The sequence below is a fragment of the Pseudoliparis swirei genome, chromosome 5 (genome assembly GCF_029220125.1).
Source record: "Pseudoliparis swirei isolate HS2019 ecotype Mariana Trench chromosome 5, NWPU_hadal_v1, whole genome shotgun sequence".
NCBI lineage: Eukaryota > Metazoa > Chordata > Actinopteri > Perciformes > Liparidae > Pseudoliparis > Pseudoliparis swirei.
The window spans coordinates 11,770,768-11,789,986 of record NC_079392.1 but is presented as its reverse complement, the minus strand read 5'-3'; the positions used below and the strand labels follow the sequence as shown (position 1 = coordinate 11,789,986).

Sequence of the window (19,219 nt, the reverse complement as noted above, 5' to 3'; positions counted from 1 at the left end):
TCGTTTTGGAAACTTAAACGGGTAAAGTATGAGACAAATAGTTCCTAAAACATACAAAAGGAAATACAAAACTATGTTTCGTAGTGACTTTATAATTTCTAATAAATAAAGTGATTCTTTTCGGTTTTTGTTTATATTTGTATATGTGTCGCTTGAATTTCAACGACAAAGCAAAAGTAGAAAGGTTGATATTAAATTAGAATAATAAAATCAATAAAAAGTGTTGAATAAATTGATCGAATGGGGACAATATAATGGTGTCAGTATCATCTTGTCTGGAACAGCTTTGTCCTGACATGAAGTCCCGGCCCGTGACCCTGCTGCTGTTCAAAATCAAAATGTAACTAATGCCCTCACTTACGGCCCCAATAACATAACAACACTTAAATAAACTTTGTTGGTTAACTCAAAGCGTTGAATAGCGGCGCTGCTGTGTGAGTGAATGTGTGTGTGGGTGTGGGGGTGGGGTGGGGGGACCACGGCTGGTTTTTAGCGTTGAAAAGAGGAAAGGTAATCCAAGATGTTTCCCCCAGTCCTTTTGTTTAGTGAAGTTGAATGCCAACACACAGAAGGCAGACGGGCTCATCTCAGCACAAATAAGCGGTTTTTGTTTGGGATGTTGTCGCTACATCTGTCCGGACAAAGACCCGACTGCACTCCACTTCCACCGCCACAGTGCTGCTGTTGTTGTCGGGGAGGGGATAGGCTATACGGCCGGGGACACGAGGGGAGGAGAAATAAAGGTGAGGAATATTTTAAGATAAAGTGTATTTGAACAAAAGGCACGGCTCATTCATATAAGCCTGAACAAGCGTGTCAGCCAATTAGTGTGAATGAAAAGCGGCCTCCACCTGCCTCACTTTACTGGGATCAGACCGGCCAGACGGAGGATATTATCAGGGGAAACAGCGCAGCGTCGTATTTATGACGAAATAATTATTATGGTTGTAATGTCCAAAACGACTAAAAGTTTGTTTGAGGGCTAAGAGTATTGGTGCTTTTTCTGAATCTCCGTCTGAAGCCCGGGCGTCCTGCTGCGTGACACCAGTGCCGCCTACTGGACATATAGGGAACTACAGACAACCCCCCAAAAAGCCCTACGGTTTTTTTCTTCTTTCTCAAAGTAGAGAGGGGGAATGGAGGATGACTGTTTTTTAGAAGTTCAGTTAAAGATATATGAAATGTTGCAAAATATGTATATAAAAAAAAAATACCCAACCGGTCTCAAACAAACAACTGGCAAGCTCAACGCGCCCTGTCTGGGTCTGCAGGCCAGACAGCCCCATAAAGATAGATCAAGTACATACACCTGAAATAATTAAATTTAAATGCGTGTCCCTAGATTAAATCGTAATTGAAAGTGAATAGATCAAGCCTTATTATTTTGTTTTAGTCATTTGATAATAAATGGAGGAGCGGAGCCCCAGTGCTCTCATTATGCCGGCCCCGGCAACCTTACATAAGATTCATCTTGCGCTTAATAGGCTGCGAGAGGCGACACATGCAGCTCGGCCCATTATAATGCAAGGTTGAAATGGGCCGCTCGGCTGCTATCTGCATCTGAGTGTGTTCCCCGCTACCTATAATCTGTTTATGATAATAAAGGAACAGCGGGGCCCTGCAGCTCTCTGAAAGCAGGCCCCATCCAGCCGGGAATGGCCCTGCATCCACAATCATCTTGAATTAAAGCCGTTGTTTGACAAAAAACAGGAGAAACTAGCGGGGCGGCTCCCTTGGACCACTTGTAAGCCCCCCGCTACACCAGGTTGGGATGGATACTGCAAATATAGTGAGCGGCATGCTGTGATATCAAAATACTGTTTTGTGGTTGTACACATTTAGGTGAGAGGATCACTGCAAAAACAAGCAAGAAAAAAGTGCAACAAAATAACTGAAAAACAAATTATAAAAAAATTATATATATATATATATATATATTCTAACATATATATATATATATATATATATATATATATATATATATTTCTGACAGTCGTCGCGCATAACGGATGGCTCGTTTGAACTCAAGTAACGTTTTCATAAAACATAATTTCTGAACTGATCGCTGTGATATTGGTACTTGTTAACTCATCCGAATGGAATGCAAATATACACATCTATACAATTAATCCCGGTAAAGGTAAAATGACATCCGGTAATTGTATAGCCCATGGCAATGAGGGTGACATATTTCAGGTAACATTTAAATAAACTCTTGCCACTAGGGGCCGTACCAGCAGCTGGAGACGAAGCCGAGTAAATACTTTATGAAAACATTAATAAGTCTTACATGGAAATTAATTTGACAAACCTGTATAGTGGTATTTTCTTACAAATAGATGGTGCAGTTAAACAGGTATTGGTTTTTTATAATGTCACAGCTGTCTTTCTTCCGAAATATATTTGAGCGGATATTTATATTATTTACTGCAATGATGAACTAAAATAAAGCAGATTATAGCATAAATCATACGCGTCTAACCGGGTTATACATTTAACAAGATGTTACAAGAGTAACACATTAGAATATAATTAATTAAACACATTAAACAAGAATAGTGAAATATAAAGTGATAATAAAATGTTAAACATCATGATTAGATGACAATATAAATAAATGTCTCTAATAGTCTAATAACCGCGCACTGATGAAGCCGCAGTAAAACTACTAACAGGGTGTTCTGCTGGAATTGTAATTCCAACCTTGGGTTATTTCTCATCCTTTAAAATTAATACCAATAGAGGAAAATAAAATAAATATATTTAAATTATCATCAAGGAAACAACATTTGATAACCATATATATGTATATTCTGTCTACACAGATGATCTCTGCGTATATGTCGAGAATAAAAACCAAACCGGCCAACAACAACAACAACTGAGGCAGTCAGTCAAACTCACGATGCCATGCAGTGTCATTCCACAACACTGGATGTTTCTCACACACACACACACACACAGACACGCACTGACACACACGCACACACACACGCTAACATATAGGCTCTACGCACCGACACGCGCGCACACGCACACACGTACACACAACACACACACGCACACACACACGACACACACACACACTCTTCTCCGCCGCACTCCAATTTACCGACAGTATGAGAGTCCTCTGGTCTCGATGGGCAGAAATTAAACAAGATGCCATTTCGCTCAACTTCCTCCGTGTCTTCCTCCCGCCTCACCCGGCGAGGGAGCCTCATCGCGTCCGGCACCGAGCTCCCGACGCCGGCCGCCAAGCGTCCGTAAGCGGCGCGGTCTGCGTGTCCCCCCCCCCCCCCCATCCCCCATCCTCGGTAGTCCTGCGCGGTTTGCATCCGACAGCCGGCTCGCTGTGTCCGGCGTGCAGCCCCGCGGAGCCCCGCTGTCTGTGTGGAGCTCCTCTGTCTTCTTTCCGCTCGCCCTGCGACAAGAAAAGCCGTTTATGGCGACACACAATGTGAAAAGGGGGCCGATTTAAAAAGAAGAAGAATGCAAGCAAGAACAACAAAAGTCAGTTATAGCAAAGTCTATGCCTCTCCTCTCCTATCTTCCACCCCCTAGCTTAGCCCACATAATGAGCAGGAAAAAGCTTTATATTTTGTTCACTGGGTATTCACAGATAATTTGAAGCCATTGTTTCTGCCACAGATGGTTCTTTTTAATACAATAACGGTGCTCTTTGTGAATAGCGAGCCCACAATAAAAATCTAAAACGTCCTCCTGAATAACCATGTTGTTCTCTCTTGTATAGGCCGAACTAAAGCGCCAGTGAGGTAATGGCCTGCCTTATTGAAAGCCTCAGAATGGGGATTTGATAAAGATTTGTTTTCCTCTCCTTTTTTCCTTTTGCACAAAGTAGCCTACATGCCAATGTCAAAAAGAAACTGACACGGCGTGAAAAGGAGAGAAAAAAAGTACAACAAATATGCATGCTGTTACAGGTTTCAACGATTATTACTGCTATTATTATTACCATTACTATTATTACTGTTATTTACATTTCTTAACTTTGTGCAAAAGTCTGAGGTGAGAGGTTGTTTTGGGGGTCTGCAGCAGAGCAGGTCAGGTGCAGGCGTGTTATGGGTTTTACAATGGAGCTTAAATCTAGAATACATTAGCCTCCAAAGGTCTGCTGTGGATTTGGCACAGACTCATAATTTTGCAAAGGGTGAGTCAAGTTGTGCCTGATAGAATTACGTATTCAGGTAGCATACCATTGGTGTCTTGCGGAAACGTCCTGTTTCTAATTCTACCCTTTTCACGACAATGGCCCAGAAAATATTGCATGCCCTTAAAGCGGCGATAAGGCACTGTGAAATGTCATAAATGCACGGCTGCTAATGGGGTGTGTGGGGTGTGTGTGTGTGTGTGTGTGTGTGTGTGTGTGGGGGGGGGGGGTAGCCTAATGTAACCTGCTGGTTGAGATGCACGCCTGCAGGTCTGTGCAGTCAACATGTATTAGGTCCTGCAGGATGGATCCTGCAGCCATGTAAGCCACCTCAGTCGGCCCACGCTTGATGTAATTTGTAATTAACTCACGGCTAATCAATAAAGCGTTCAACAGCAAGCACAATGGACACACAGGGGATGATCCCAAGCCAAACATATTGGATGTCACTGATCGTTACAAGGTGAGGACACCCTGTCTATCACAGGGGTGGAGGGCGGGTGGGTGGGTGCAGCGGGAGAAGATAGGGGTGCTGGATGAGGGGATGAGGGGTGAGGAGGAGAGAGAGAAATGAATGGAAGTTAGGAAGAGAGGGCAGAGAAGGAATAACGGGGGGAATAATGGAGGACAGGAGAGGTGAGAAAGAATCCCATTTCAACTCTCCGGGGCGTAGTTCACGGAGCTACACACAGTTATAAAACAGTTATAAAACACACACACACACACACACACACAAACCACTATCCTTCAGCCTCAGCCATGCACCGATCACATGTATCAACACACATGCCGTGGATTAAGAGCGAGGCCTCGCATTTTACAACAGCCTGCCTCACACGGAAAATAAAAATGAAAAAAGTCAGTCACATTTATTTGGGATTACTCAGGTCATATTATAGGAGAGAGAGAGAGAGAGAGAGAGGACCAGTGCTCTCAGATTGAATAGGTTTAGTAGAATAAATATGTCTTTGGCTCTTTATCTGATCAATCTGTGCCACACAGTCTAAATTACAGACATAGCACTCTTATTAGAGATGGAGCACTTTTAATTATAAACCCATCCACAGAGGCTGAATGTGAAAGCACGAGTCCAGTGGCACCACGTGAGCCTTTAGAAACACCAGCATTATCACTGAATGCTCAAGCGTTTTTACATTGAATCTGTCCCTCACACTTTGATATTTCCATATGCATGAGAGCGGACACATTTGCTGCATCTGTTTTGTGTGTCTTCTCGCACCTCGGCCTGATGGGAGATCCACAGCGGGCTCCCTTTGTGTATCTGCATAGTATGATTTGTGTGTGTGTGTGTGTGTGTGAGTGTGAGATACGGACACAGTGACACAGTAATCAGTGGAAATAGGGGGGCCCTATTGAGGGCCAACTGTCAATCATGTCACACGCACTAAACATTACCACACATCCATTCATTAACACTGCTGTACAGTATATTTTACCCTTGAAATAGCAATGTTGTCAAATGGCTGTTTTAAGGCTCATGCTGGGAGTTGAAGTGTGCACTTTCTTTGGGACATGCTCCCGCAAATGGTTACATTTAAAGTCAATGTTGGTTTTGCTGAAGGGACGTTCCAGTAAACAGTTTGAAATCTGGAGCGTTGAAATGAGACGTAATGCTATGGAGGAGCGTTTTTTCCATTTAGAAAATGCTGATAAGTGGTTTAAAGTATGTGTGAAAGCATTACAAGGTCTACGAGCTATTGGTCATAATAATGTCAACATAAACACGCATGTAAAAAAAGGACAAATATCACAACATCAACATTTTTAACTCTCAATTTTCTGTAAACACACCTACAGTAACTGTAAATAATTTTCTAAATGTATGTCACAAGATATAATGTGTATGGTTTGAACTTGAGGTGCTGTATTGGCATGAGTATAAGTGGCAATATAGCCAAAGCATCAAGTAACTGTCCATTTATGAATGTTTGCTAAGAAACTCCCTCATTGGTCTGATAGATCCCAAACAAATATAAATCAAAGGGCCACCATTGGTTTGTGGTTTACGCAGCCTAATGTATTATCCATACGGAATTATGTTTTTCTCATGATTTATTCAACTAAACAAAACAAGCAAACAAACAAAAGAACAAAGGAACTCCTCAAGCTGCCTCTCCTGCGCTGGTAAGGAATAATCGGCCTACCCAGGTGCATGCTGGTCCTGTACCTGCCTACTCCTACATATAACCACATGGTGCCCACAGCGTTACCCAATTAATAAACAAATAAATAGCCAAAAGACAAAGTAAACCTAGAAAACAACTACAAATAATTAAACTAAACTACAAAACTATCCAAAGAAAAAGGAATCCTAATATATAAAAAAATCTAATACAATAAGAATTGTGAACACAATTATTAAATACTAATATCAAATAAATAGCTCCTATACACACACCATTTCCTCTCTAAACTAAGCCACTATATTCCGCCCCGGCTTTCTCCTCCCCCCAAAAAACACTGTATTGGTCTGAATGGAAAAATCTGCAAAAAATTGCCTCATGTTTTATTGCACTAAGGATGAATGACCGCACATGCCCGACCAGACAGTATAGGTCACAAAGTAGAGGTCAAGTTTCTCTCATTAAAGTCCTATTTTATGCTCTTTTATTTGTCTGTGTGATGGACAACATTTTGAGTTTGGCTACCCTCAAACAGTAGCCGGCCTGTGACTGTCCTACTCTCTGCCTTGATGTCATGCCCAGCTTTGATGTTGCGGCGTAAGGGGGACAACTTAAAAAGAAAAAGAAATAAGACTTGAATAAGCCAGTGTGGACATGATGTTGTTGAAAGATATCCTACAACATGCTCAGCGCCAGAAGTGAGGCGGTCCATCCGTCCGGCAGCTGTTGCAGACACAGCCGTCAGATATTTACAGAACAGCTCTCTTCACTGGCACCTCGTGAATGAAGAATGCTGCAGAGGCCGTTCAAACAGAGTCGACACAGAGGACTTCTGCCCACTGAAGCCACCGGGCATTTGTTGTCTGTGTTTGACCAGCCGGGACTTCTCGGTTGAGTACATAAAGAAGTTCACCAAAAACAAACAAAGATGTTCACTCAACATGGAGGATGTTTCAGCAACGCTAACAGCGTGGCTCTGAAGATGGATATTTATGGTCTCCTGAGGACGAATCCCTCTGACCTTTGTTTGAGTGAGGGAAATATCTCAACAACCGTTGGGTGGATTGCCATTCCAGTGACGCTGACGTCCCCTTTTGGATAAAGTGACATTCATTTGGGGATCCACTGATGTTTCCTCTTGCATGGTCATCGAGTGTAAATTAAAATCTGTATATTAGATACATGCTTAATTATGACATTAGAATAATGTATTTATTGAACTGAAGGATGATCATTTCTATCTCTCAGTGTCCTCAGCATCTCATGTGTCCTTCAGGAGAATCGTGTCCTGTGTTTTGTACAACAAGGTGAGTCGGGGAGGTACTGGCATCCAGTAACCAGCAAGATACTAGTACATTCAACCATGAAAACAAAGAACCAACACAAACATGTGTGTGTGTGTGTGTGTGTGTGTGTGTGTGTGTGTGCGTGCGTGCGTGCAGACTGCAGTAAAATTAGAGCTTTTCTAAAGGGAGGCTGGTGCCACCGCTGAAATGACAGAAAATGAAAGTTCCTTGTCGCAGCTTTCAGATTTGATATGAATTTGAGCAAAGACGTGACAGTGAATGCAGTCACAGACTTAGATTATGATGATGAAAATTACATTTAAGTAGTATGGAGAGTATTCAGAATGTTCACATACTTGATTGCTGGCTAACATGCACCATTTAAGGAGGAGGACTTCATGACAACCAAACCATGATCGGTGACTGATGGATCCTAATGGCTACGTCAGATTATTTGACCAACTACGTAAACCGACTTCATCCACCAGCATCCACCTCTGACATGATATTAAAATAATGATTTATATAATAGCCATCATATCCATTTGATTGACAACTAATAAGGATCAACACTAGTATTTACAGATTATTTATAAGAATGACGAGTATCAGAAAATGTGATTTATGACATTTCAGTACAGAATTAAGCCAAAAACATCGAATCGAAACATCAGATCAGTCAGACAAAGAAGGATATGTTAATATAACTTACTCACTGAGCTAATTAATGGTTATTAATGATCAAGTCAGATTAGCAGGCGGCCTGAAAGGAAAACTCTTGTCATTTGAGTGACTTTAAATTATTATTCTGCAGAGCCATTACAGGCAGCTGCATGAACTAAAAAGAGCAGAACATTTAAAAATATGAATCTGGTTTACGGCCTCCTGTCACATGAGTAGAATAACCAAATGATCTGACAGTTTGTCTATGTTTAAATGGTTGTTTTATTTTCCCAAGTTTTGACGCATCCATGTCGAAGTGTTGTACCCTGGCCCAATAGAAGTGAAAGGGATGCTGGTTCTGGAGCTCACAACATTAAAACAATTCAACAAACATGTGTTTTTCTTCATTTGAATCCAAAAATAAACGTGTATATAAAAGACGTTAAACAGCCGAGCAGACATTTTGACTGTCTTGCAATAACTACTGGAACACAACAATAATTAACATAACATGTTGCAAGTCATGTTTAAAATGTATGTGCTTATGTGCTCTCTCCCCTCATGTTATGCTGTAATCTTTCATCCTTTCTTGCCATTTCGTTGCCTCTGTACCTGTACTCTAGCAATGACAATAAATTGAATCCAATCCAATCCAATTAATAATTGCTTTGACAAGTCAAAACCTCTGCTGTGTGAATGGGTTCATTTGAAAACACGACAATACTCAGAATGCAAAATGTATTTGTTGTTTTCCCTTCCCGGCTGCAAAAAGCAGAATGATCCAAACATATCAACGGAAGTTTTTCCTACCTTTTACCGAATACAACTGTTTCTGTGCATTATCCAAAGTCATGGGGAAAAAAATGTTGCTGATGATTAAAAAAAAAATTTAACTCCTGTACATCGTGCAACACTTCGACAGGCATCACATTCAAATTAATAATCCATTTTTATCATAACAAGCCAGAAGCTCCAATAACCAATCAAAAGGGAAGACACATTTAAAACACCTGACACAAACAACGCATCAATAATCGATCAAATGAGAAACAAATGAGACAAACGATACGCGAGTACAGGAGTACAGCAATACATGATGTAGTTCTCTGACGGGCATTTGACAACACGAAGCTTTGAGCACCATGACTTGACATTTTCATCCATCTATCCATCTATCCATTCTCATTCGCTTAATCCGGGGTCGGGTCGCTGTAGCAGCAGACCCAGCAGGCTGACCCAGTCTTCCCTCTCACCCGCAACACTTTCCAGCTCATTCTGGGGGATCCCGAGGCGTTCCCAGGCCAGCTGGGAGATATAATCCCTGGGTCTTCCCCGGGGTCTCCTTCCAGTTGGACGTGCCTGGAAAACCTCTAAAGGGAGGCGTCCAGGAGGCATCCGAATCAGATGCCCGAACCACCTCACCGTACTCCTTTTGACGCGAAGGAGTAGCGGCTCAACTCCAAGTGTGCAAGCTCCGTACCCTCTCTCTAAGGCTGAGCCCGGCCACCCTACGGAGGAAACTCATTTCTGCAGCTTGTATCCGCGACCTCGTTATTATGGTCACAACCCAAAGTTCGTGACCATAGGTGAGGGTTGGAACATCGACCGACCAGTAAATTAAGAGCTTAGCCTTCCTGCTCAGATCCCTCTTCACTAAGATGGTCTCTGCCAGGGGACATGTTGGCCGGATTTAGGAGTTTCTCAAAGTGCTCTTTCCACCGTCTGCCGATGTGCCTCATGTGGTCAGCCTCCTTCTTCAGCTTGACGGCTTCCCTATCCCCCGGTGTCCACCACCGGGTTCTCGGGTTGCCACCACGACAGGCACCGGTGACCTTCCGACCACAGCTCCTATCGGCCGCTTCCACAATAGAGTCTTTGAACATGGTCCACTAGGATTCCATGTCCTCAACCTCCCACAGGATGTGTGAGAAGTTCATCCAGAGGTGGGATTTGAAGACTTCCCAGACAGGGTCCTCCACTAGACGTTCCCAGTTCACCCTTACTTCACGTTTGGGCTTGCCAGGTCTTTCTAGCCGACCCCCCCCCACCATCTGATCCAACTCACCACCGGGTGGTCATCAGTTGACAGCTCTGCTCCTCTCTTCACCCGAGTGTCCAAGACACACGGCCGCAGATCAGATGATACGATTACAAAGTCGATCATTGATCTCCGGCCTCAGGTGTTCTGGTACCAGCTACACTTATGAGCCACCTTATGTTCGTTATGGACAAACCGTGGCGAGCACAGAAGTCCAAGAACAGAACACCGCTCGGGTTCAGATGGGGCAAGCCGTTCCTCCCAATCACCCCCGCCAGGTTTCTCTGGAGGAATGGCCACCTTAACGTAGAATGTAAAATATGTGTTGTATAAGTCTTTATTCATGTGTGTGCCTCTCTCACATTCTGCGGCTACATTACACATGTACACATACGAGATGTTTCATGCCACACATCCTCACTCGTCTCTCCCCCGGCCAGCGCTGGTTTTGTTTACAGGCCAATTTGAATGAGAATAAATCTCTCTCTCGGATTTTTCACGAAAGCGGTCTAATCTACGCAGGCTGCTGCAAGGCCCCGGCCCTTTGTTTGGGATTACTGCAGTTTAGCGCTAGCTAACAATGAGGAGATGAGCGGCTCACCTCATCGCCGTTAATGAAGTGTGGAGAGTCATTTAGCCGCTAGCTAGTTGAGATGATACCTTCTCCCACACACACACACACACAAGCACGCACACAATTGTAGTCTGAGAGTTATAACAAGTACATTACTGCAGATGTCCCTCACTATCGCGGTTGTGTTGTGTGAACCAGAGAAATCCAGGAGGGCATTTTTCATTGCAGCATCATTCCTTCACAAGGACAATGTGGGAATTCTTCAAATTCTTCATCAGATTATTTGTAACATGTGGGATGTTGTCAATTTAATGCAATGGTAATACAGATATATTGTTTACTACTTGTATGATACCACATGGCGGTATCACTTGACACATTTCTCTCAGCTCGTGGCTCAGCTTTCGATTCGCTCTCACCGTTCTCGACAGCGTTGTTTTTGGACACAGCAGCTGTTTGCATGAGAAACATCTCCACACGGCTCTGCTAGCTGCCCAAGTTAGCAACTAGCTGGTGAACGTGAAGTCCTTTAACAGCTAAAGAGTCAGATGGTATTCTCAGCAGTTGGTGGGAAACAAAAACAGAGCTAAAAAAAACACAGGAAATAGGAAACTGTTGGCGAACACATTTGACACATCAACTTTATAATGTGATACGTTCCTTATGTGTTTACAGCTTGTTATGCCAACCACCCACTAAATGATGTACAACTCTGTTATTGTAAGTTTACATATGAGAGGTTTTCTCTTTTTTAAGTGTTTGAGCGGTTGAAGAGGTAGAACCCGTTCTTGTTAATTACCCTTCAAAGTGTGAGTGTCGGTGGTCTTTTTAAGCACAAGGATGTTTTCTTTTCTGCAATAAAGTGCCAGCTTCTGTTACTAATGTGTTCAGACGCATACCACTTCATAAAAAAACTGAACCTGCTTTTGCTGCAATCCCATTTAACGTGATAAAGCGATACAAATGTGTGGAAGAGCTCATTCGGTGACCGACTTTGTGACATGAACTCTACTTTTATTCTAGCTTGCCGTCATTTAAACAGAGGATAACATGAGTGTCCCTGTCTCATACTGTTATATTACACTGTTCTGTGTTTTGCCATCCGATACATAGGAAAACAATACCTTCAAGTGTCGACACAAGCGAAACCAAAAGGAACACACATCGGCGTTGGCGCTGACTGGCCTGTGTTTGTGAGGGAGAATATAAGCAATGGTCACCAGGGTAAAGAGGCACCACGGCAACAGGAGAGGCAGGAAGATTTAAGCCTGGCAGAAACACACACAGATAGCAGCGGTCCACACAGAGCACGATGGCTTGTCTTCTTACAAAGTGGCAGAGCCTGGCATCTGATTAGCGGGGGCTGAAGAGAGGAGAGGGTTTTGATGTTTATCCAGGTCTGAGGATCATCGTGGCAGGTTCAGACCTCTGTGGTGGGCTTGGACGGCGAGCAAGGGAATGGCAGCGCTTTGGTTATGAACCAGGACATTCCCCTGGCTTACACACACACACACACACACACACACACACACACACACACACACAGACAGCAGGTAACAGAAAATGAAACTACAAACATAATCTGGAGACCTCTCTCTGCCATGCCAGCTCACCGTGTAAACCTGAGCTACCTGCTTGATGTCACAGTGTGACGTCATGTTTACTGCCGGACATCCCCTTGAGAAACATACACGCCTTACATACATGGACACATCTGAGGACCACTCCGCGTCACATTTCCTTTGTGTATTTAACAGCCACTTCAGTTAAACAGCAAGAAGGAGCTTTAAAAAACTAAATCTGTTGATATTTCTTTTTCGTAGGGACAAGTTACCGATTTATGCTCTGATATCGGACCAGACGTGGTAATGACTTCAAGCATTCACCTTCACATCAATGTGTTGGATAGGAGTTTAGACTGGAGCCCATTAGTTTGTCTTGTATAACAATGCAGGGTGCGAGGTTTTAGCACACACACACACACACACACACACACATACACACACACAGTCTCCAGCGGGCCTACAGAATGTCAAACAGTCAGAATCACAGTCAACAAGCTGTAAAGTGAAGAAGTCATAAATGTTCACTGTCGGGCTGAGAAACCTAGCACCTCACTGATAATGCATGTGATTCAGGAAGGCCTGGAACTCTGTGGTGAGACCGAGTCGTGACTTAACACTCCTTGGACACACACACACACACACACACACGTCTCGGTCCTATTTAAATAGTGCCTGTTGAATTTCACAACCAGCTCATAAAGGACGCAGAACCACATTGAGGTCCACGGGAAAATAAATCACGACTGTTTGCGTAACTTGTGTGTGTGTGTGTGTGTGCGTGTGTCTGTGTGAGTATGCATGTGTGCGAAAGGTAAAAACAGTGTGACATTACAGAGACCCAATAAGAATATTCGTTCAAACTGTAAATATGTTTACATCCACCTGTGGATTTTGTCTGCATTTTGAATTTGTACATTCAAAACCGTCATGTTCAATTCTTGAAAAAAAGTCAAGATTGTGTTTTTCTTTAAGCGAAATGACATCCGAGGACGTGCTTTCACTTCCACTGTCGATGTCAAACCAGCGTGTTATTACGGCCATCATTTAAAGGCCTCCACCAATCAGAAAACACAAAGATAAGGGATAAAATAGGGTGGTGGACCAACATGGAAGATACACGAAATAAAATACAACTTTGGTGGAAAACAGCAATTCAATTCTGTGATATGTATGAGTTCCAGGACCTTTTTCTCAGCAAGCATTTTGACATGTCACAGTATCACAACAGGAGTAAATAATATAATGATTGATGGCTGAACTCCATTCAGCTGCTTCAGCATCAGGGTCCTCATATCGAGTCACTGTGACACTGTCATGACAACACCTGTTGGAAATGTTTACTAAAATGTACTGCATAGAACGAGGAAAGTAACATTCTGGTATATGTTATTATTCTGTAAGGGGCCACATTCTCATACCTTTCTTTATTCTTCAGTACATCTTAGTTTGTTACTTGTTTCCAGGTACAGCTGCTTTAACTTAAGCAAATGATTTGAGTGTTTGTTCCACCGATGTGGCACATGCAACAGATGCAAACATCTGTCTATGCAGTATACATGCAGTGTGCGTGTGTGTGTGTGTTTGAGCGAGCTTGTCATCACCAACGAATTCATATTGACAGAATATGTTCTTGCAAACTGCTGCTGTGTTGGCATTTATTATTTCACCGGTGCATTCCTGTAATTATCATAATGTATGAATTTGAAAGTGTGTCTCTCTCTCTCTCTCTCTCTCTCTGTGTGTGTGTGTGTGTGTGTGTGTGTGTGTGCGCGTGTGTTTGCCCTCTACCAAAAAGCTCCAAGCTGTCATGTTTTAGCCTCCTACGGTTAACATCTGCTGCATTTAGTGCTGCCATGTCGCTCTGTGATACACTCACCGTCTAATAGAATCAAAAATCACATGCTGCCACAGTTTATCATGTAACACACACGCACACACAGACCAACACACACACACACAGGGTCCTATCAGGGCTAACTAAGCGCAGTGAAATGAACTGTTGACATATTATAATTAACATACAAAACACAAGTGAATATTAACACCATGTGTTTTCACCTTCTAATCTATGGAGCTGTGTGTGTTTGCACTGAGAGGAAGAGGCTCCACAAACAGCTTCATGGAAGACGTTAGCATTTCTTTTATGGACAATTAAAAGAATGGAGTCGTCCACCACGGCTGGACTCTTTTGGACTGAGAACTTCAATACTCTCAAAGTAGCTAAAAATCACTCTGCTCTCGCTTTCTCTCACACAGACAACTGTTCAAATCCAATCTTCAGAACAGCTTTACACCTATTAGCTCTAGATGACTCCACTGATGTTCACATCATCAGCCCCAATACCAAATATTTCTGGGTTCTCGAGCCCAAACAATGCAGGCATCTGCTGGCGGACCACTTCTTTAATGGAAAACCCTCTCTCTCTCTTTCTCTCTCTGTCCTTCGCTCGCCCATCCAGGCACTAATGTAAATGAAAAGCAGTGGGACAGGGTGTGCTGTTAATGTGTGGACAGGGACAAAAAGATGGGATCTGGGGGTATTGTATTGGTCCTGTGACACACATCTCAACCTCAACACACACACACACACACACACACGCTCAGCCGCTCCTCCTCCTCTCGCCTCTCCTCTATTGATGGCCCCTCAAAATCAATAAAAATGATCTTGGAGTCCATCCACCATTTGGCTGCATCATCTTGGAAGTGCCTTCTTTAGGATATGGCGTCCATACTGTACAATGGGCCAGCCGAGCGCATGTAATTTGCCATTGATTCCAGCCCCCCCCCCCCCCCCCTCTCCTTCTGACTCCTCGCCGCTAGTCACTGCACACAACACACACAACTAACTTCATCATACAGCCTGTTAATGCACACGCACAATAACCCTCTTTTCTCCTGCCCTCTGGTAATTTCACTCTTTCTTTATCTGTTTCGCTTTCTCTCTCTCTCGCTCTCCTCCTTTATCTCTTCGTCCTCCCCTCGCTTTGTGCTCCGGCCCTATTCCTGAAATCTCTTCACAGGTCACTGTTCTTTCGCTGCAGTAATGGACGACTTGTGCAAATGTTTTTTGTGCGCAACCTGTTTTTTTTCTCCTTCTTCCCATCACTCTACCTCTTTTTCTGAAGTGAATATCACACAAATTGATTCCCCATCAACCCGTTTCTGAAATGTTCCAAGTAATGCTTCATTTATTTTTATTTCATACCATCAGCTTTATCAAGTTGAAATGTAAGTTACTCTTAATTTATCACTTCATTAACATTTGGATTTTACTGTATAACCTTTATTTTCTATGTGTTTCTGAGATAGTTTTCTTTTGTATAATGTGAATATTTGAAACTAAAATGTCATGCCTGATGATGTGCACTCGGTAATTTTGTTATGCTTTATTTAGCTAAAGACAATTATTGATCAATTTGACCCTGTGTCAAACGACAAATCAAAAGCCTTGATATTAACATGTTTACCAGCAGTTTATTTGGCATCATTAAAATGTGGATTTTTTTCCTTCTTTTTTTCGACAAATTCATCTACCTGGGAAGTGTGATAGCTGTTGATGGTGGGACAGAGGATGACGTGAAGACAAGAATTGGGAAAGCAAGAACAGCATTTAATATCTTAAACAAAATTTGGAAAAGTAAAAACATCTCCCTCAAGACGAAGCTTCAAATCTTCAACTCCAACGTCAAAACCGTGCTGCTCTATGGCTCCGAAACCTGGAGAACTACCACTAACATCACAAAAAAACTACAAACCTTCATAAACCACTGTCTAAGACGCATCCTTGGAGTCTTCTGGCCAAACACAATCAGCAACATCAACCTATGGGAATGCACAAAACAAGAAACAGTAGATATACAGCTGTTAAGGAGAAAATGGAGCTGGATCGGACACACACTACGAAGAAACACAACAGCAATAACAAAACAGGCACTGACATGGAACCCACAAGGCAAACGGGGTAGAGGACGACCCAAAAACACCTGGAGAAGGAGCACAGAGCAGGAATTCAAGAAGAAGGGGCTGACGTGGAAACAGCTGGAGAGGATGGCTCAGGACAGACGAGGGTGGAAACAATTCATCAATGGCCTATGTTCCGAGAGGAATACAAAGGCCTAACTAACTAAAATGTGGATATCACAACAATCAGGTCCGGTTCTTACTACTTGGAATTTAAATAATGACGGCATCAGCAGGTGTATTCCATACCATAAGTATAACAACTACAATACAATAACTGAATAAATGCTGTTAATTTTTAATGCTGTATATTTGGTGCATGAGTCTTAATTGAATAAACCAAAGTGACATAAACCCATGCGACTCATTGTAGTGGCAAAGCCTGAATACAAAGTGATTAACCACCATCACTGCAGACGAATGCGCCACAAATCCGCTGGAGAAATGCTCTCCAGGCTTTCGAATAGAACGCCTCAGCCCTTCAAGTTAAGAGGTTCGGCTCTGGCGGTCAAGCAAATCAAACACAATTACTACGTGGCATCAAAATAATGTAATCTTCCCAAATCCAACAAGAAAACCACAACATAAAGCAGGATTATGTAAATCAGATTCTCACATGGTCCTAAAACGGAGATGTATCCGATGTTTATTTTTGGGTGGTAATTTAAAAAAAGCTCAATTGAAAAATGTGCTCATCAAATCAGTACTGCATTGTATTGTCTTTCAAGGTGAACTTGACAAACGAGTCACATGACTCGCAACTCACGTGGCAAAATGTGAACTTTACTTTTTCGCTTGGCACGGGATAAACCTTTGACAAAAATAATGTGAGACAAGACTGGAAAATACAGAGGAGGCATTTCCAGTTCACATTTTAGAAACTCAATAAGTCAAGTCAAAAAGTTTCTGATTGTGTCATCATTCTTACATGTGTGTCACTGCCAATGACTGTGATGACATTTCCTTCAAAGTGATGACCTTTCTGAACTTGCTGATAATGTTTCGACGTACAGTGGTGTACTGCTCTACTTGGTGATGTCACGAGGGTCATTTTCCTGGTTGAAGGCCTCTCGAGGCTGGATGATGGCATCTTTAACCTCCAGGAACAACAAAACAGCACAGACGGAGATATGAATGAAAAATCTGGTGTTTCTCACAACAAACACACACACAACACACACAGAGAGACAAGTGTCAGTCAGTCTTTGAGAGCAGTGTGTTGTTTGTTAAGTCTGACACTTTGCCTCAGCCGCTCTAAGCCTATTACTGTATTCTTTCTCTGCTGTTCACAACACACACACACACACACATGGTGGTGCTATCAATAAGACCATATTCAATAAGCCGAGCATATCCTCGAGCCATATCGCACATCATTCTCCCGACCAACACACACGATATCTGAACCTTCTTTTTCCAGAGTGGTGTTGTCGTCGCTGTTTGTTAAGAGTATCATTTACAGCCAAGGTGTTTGAAGAAAGACACCTCTCCTGTGGCGTGAAGCATGCGTGTGTCTGTGTGTGTGTGTGTGTGTGTGTGTGTGTGTGTCTCTCTTTAGAGTGGGGCTTTGCTGCTCCTGACACCGTTATCAGCTCTAGTCGAATGTATTTCTTATCGAGGTGGAGGTGTGGAGGGAAGGGGGAGAGAAGGGGGGGGGGACCGACGACCGACAATACAAGCTTATCAAACGTCCTCAGCCACGATTCGGCCTGTCACTCAAGACCCGTGTGCGCGCTCACATGCGCGCACACACACACACATATACAAAAACACACAGACAGATGGCCTTTTTTGATTGATAGATGGCTTTCCCAACAAATAGAAAGCTGGGATCAACATCCTCATGGTCCCTTTTTACCTTACACACTCGTGCAGTGGTTTAACGGATGTGTGTGTGTGTGTGTGGGTGTGTGTGTGTGGGAGAGAACATTCCAGAGTAACAAAGGTGGGATTAGGGATGCATTAGTTGGCCGTGGAGCGAGAGGCTTGTCAATAACAGCAGCCAGAATAAACCCTGAAACCTCGATAAGAAGACAAAGAACGGGCCAGATAGCAGGGAGCAGAGAGAGAGGGGGGTGGGGGAGATCAATAGAGGGAGAGAGGAGGGGTGTGACACAGAGAGAGATGGATGGATGGATGGAGAGGGGATCAATATCAAGAGAGAAAGGAGGAGAAAGTTTTCACAAAGACAAGTGGAGGGGTGAGGTTGGGTGAAGATGAAGGGGCTTAGGGAGAGGAGGAGAATGGTGGAGACGACGCTGAAAGTCGGGATGCAGGTTGAAAGCAGGGTTTGCCTGAGATGGGTCGATAGTGATTGTTGTAATGTTGTTTTACATGCCAAACGTTTGAGGTTATTTTGAGTATTTTCTTTTTGACCAAATCAGAAATTGTTAAATAGTCCCGATCGACTTCTGCTTTAAGGTCTAGGAGGCCTCATCGCCTGTATTTGTTCTCCACATTACCCGTAAGTTTACCATCACTGACATAAAGAACTAAAACAGAAATAATTATAATGTGCTTTCACATTACTCTGGGTTTCTAAAATAATAATGTCCTTGTTTCCATCATTTTCATGTCATTTGGCATTTGAGTCCCATGTTTTGGGGATAAGAGTCTTTCCCAAGGACACATCGACATGGACCAGCAGGCCTGAGGATCGAACCACCGGTCCTTTGATTGAAGGACGACCCCGCTTTACCGCTGATCGGGAAAAAAAGCACTTGCTCGGCAGGTAGTGCTTTTCAATGTTTGCATTTCTGCATCAGTCCCTATTCAAACCTGAAGGATGCTCCAGCGTCTGTAAAGTACACCGTGGTCTCCT

At 43.0% G+C, this 19,219-nt stretch overlaps 1 long non-coding RNA gene across 1 annotated transcript in view; it reads right to left on the bottom strand.

Moving 5' to 3' along the window:
- LOC130193892 (uncharacterized) overlaps window positions 1-19,219 on the bottom strand; it is a 72,570-nt gene that overhangs the window by 39,462 nt on the left and 13,889 nt on the right. The gene's annotated exons all lie outside the window — the stretch shown is intronic.